Source organism: Ursus arctos, unplaced genomic scaffold (genome assembly GCF_023065955.2).
Source record: "Ursus arctos isolate Adak ecotype North America unplaced genomic scaffold, UrsArc2.0 scaffold_10, whole genome shotgun sequence".
Lineage (NCBI taxonomy): Eukaryota > Metazoa > Chordata > Mammalia > Carnivora > Ursidae > Ursus > Ursus arctos.
The window spans coordinates 69197898-69200683 of NW_026622764.1; the positions used below are offsets into that span (position 1 = coordinate 69197898).

Here is a 2786-nt window from a genome sequence, read left to right on the forward strand (position 1 = left end):
CCCAATACAAGACAATCGGATGCCCCCCTATGCCCATGGGTCTTAAAGGGGGGAGATTTTGCCTTCCAGAGGTCTTTTGGCAATGCCTAGAAACATTTTTGGTTGTGGGAGGGTGCAACCGTCACCTAGTGGGCCTGGGATCCTGCTGACTTTCGTACAATACACAAGGCAACAAAGAATTCTCTGGCCCCAAATGTCACCAGTGGAGAGAGTGGGAAACCCTGCTCTCGGTGAGATCCTCAGCTGCGCAACAGCTGCCCCAGCTCTGCGTTATGACCAGCCTTTGCAGACAGTCTTGCTGCTTTCAGCTTGTCACCTTGGGGGTGTGCCGTTGGTTCAGATCGAAAAGCCCCTCATAAATACTAAGCCCCTGGGGCTTTTTTCTCCACCAAGCCTCTTAGTAGTCAGAGAAGAAAACAATGAGGCACTAATGCAGGTATTCTGCTGCTATTTCCTTTCATGTGAAGCACACGTTGGATGAAAAATATTGATGCTAGTAATAATAATGATGGGTAGCCTTTATGGATTCATTATTGTTATGTGCCAGGCACTGCATAGGGGCCTTTCAGGCTTTCTCTCAACTCTTACAGCAGCTCATTAGCTCATTAGCGTTCCTGTTTTTTTAGATGAGGAATCAAAGCCCTGAAGAGGTCAATTAGCTACTGAAAGTCCCACAAGTTACTCTGTCTCTACCACCTGTGTTCTCAGCCACTGCGTTGGGCTTGTGGCCTTCATAGCCCACTGTTACAGGAGGAATGTTCAGTATAAGAGGCAAACACAGACACCTAATTCCAAGATTGTGAGGTGAGCGTAGCTCAAAGCAGGAATAGGAGGGCTAGGGATATAGACATGTTGTTGAGAAGCCCAAAATGTCTTTGCATAAAAGTTCTACTTTTGCTTTGCCGAGTAGAAACTTCTGGGGTGTTTGGGTGAGCTGAGGTCTCATCCTTCTTTTTTTCTTAATGTGGCAAGAAAACTTTATGAGCAATGAACATTTTCAGAGCGCAAGAACCACTGTGCTAGGCTTGGCTGAAGCTGGTATATCACCCAAGGGGCATGCCTTTCTAGAAATCCAGAGGGAGAGATGGATTCTGCCAGATCAAATTCCTGTGGAAATGAGCTAAGCCTCCCAAAAGGTGATCATCTGGTGAGCTACCTCCGGGTGCTGCACAGAACCCTAAGGACCCGGAGGTCTATAGGCAGACCTTCCCTGGGTGAATGAGATGGGTGGAAAGGGCAGTGGAAGAGAGCCAGAAGTCTGGGTATCAGGGTCCATGACCTTTTCTTTGATTGCTCTTCTTCCAGTCAGAAGGGGAGAAGAAGAAGTAGGAGGAGGATAGAAGAAAGAACACGGAGTAGGAGGGAGCTAGTGTTTGTTGACAATCCCCCTCACTTTCCCACATTATCTCATTTAATCCTCTCAACAATCAGCCAAGGGTAGATAGTGTTGCCCTCTCTTAAGGAGACTGTAAGAAGTTAAATAACTTGATCAAAGTCACAAGCTGATAAGCAATGGAGTCCAGGGTCACGCCCATGCCTATCTGATGCCAAAGTCCGGTTTTCCCCAGTCTGCCACTCCGCTCGCAGCGGGAAGTGACAGCTTTCCCGGGCTCAGAGCACAGTGCTCACCTCAGGTGAGAGCAAGTGGGCTGCTTGTGGGGGCAGCACACCTATGAGACTGCAAATGCTGTAAACAAGGAGGGTGTGGAGAATCTTGAAAGTTTTCTGTCATCCGCACTGGGCGCAGGAGCCAAGTGCGAGAGAGCAACTGTGGGAAACACCTTACAGCCACAAATTGATCGATAAGCAAATGGAGACACTGGTCTTAGGTGTGGAAGAGCCCTGCACTGCCGGCCCGAGGCCGTGGCTCTGCTTCTACTAGGTCCGGTGACCAGCAAGCTGCCTCCCCCCGCCTTCTGTACAGCCTAAGGTTTGCATTGGTGGTACTTGGGTCATGACATTTGCAGCTCTGACAGTCGTTTGAAAATACGATTTCCACCATACATTAATTTGCTAGGGCTGCCATAATAAAATACGACAGACTGGGGGGGGCTTAAACAGAAGAGATTTATTTTCTCACAGTTCTGGAGGCTGGGAGTCTAAGATCAAGGTGCCAGCAGGCTTAGGTTCTTCCCCTCCCCCACATATTAGAATTTTATTTTTGTGTACACATTTGTTTAACAGTCCCTGAATTTCCAGGCCAGGTTCAGGTAACTCAAGAGCCTTTATAATTCATTTACATTGTCTAGATCCGAGGTATGCTGCAAACACAGTCTGCAGCAAAATGGGAAATAACATCTTTCTAAAGACAGGCTTAGAAATTCTAACCCGGTAGGTTAAGATGTTTCCTTTCTCTGCTAGCAGGGTGACTCATACCTAGCTGCGAGGTCACCATTCACAGGGTAGAGCCGAGAAAACAGGGTGCAGACCCCCAAAAACAAGACCAACTAATCCACCCTGTGTTTGGAACAGATTTCACAATTCCAATCACCTGTATTCAAAGGTAAACTTAACCAAACCTTGTAGGGTGCATGCGCAGTCAAAACTGGGATCACTGCCATTGGTAAGCCAGCAGCTGTGACGAGCCATACGGGCCTGTGTCCCATTGAAGATGAGTCGAAAGAGACTGTTCGCTGTTTGACCACAGAAAGCAGCATTAAGTCCAATATATGTCGATCCATGATCAAGTATATTCTTTCTGTTTCTGGAAGCTGGTTAATTTTTCTGGTTATGATATTGAAAATTAAGTTTTCCTTGACAGTATCATCTGGTTCATGATTTTCCAT

At 47.1% G+C, this 2786-nt stretch overlaps 1 pseudogene; it reads right to left on the reverse strand.

The window, feature by feature from the left end:
• Positions 1 to 655: 655 nt before the first annotated feature.
• On the reverse strand, positions 656 to 2786 carry LOC113251004 (transmembrane protein 126A-like; annotated as a pseudogene).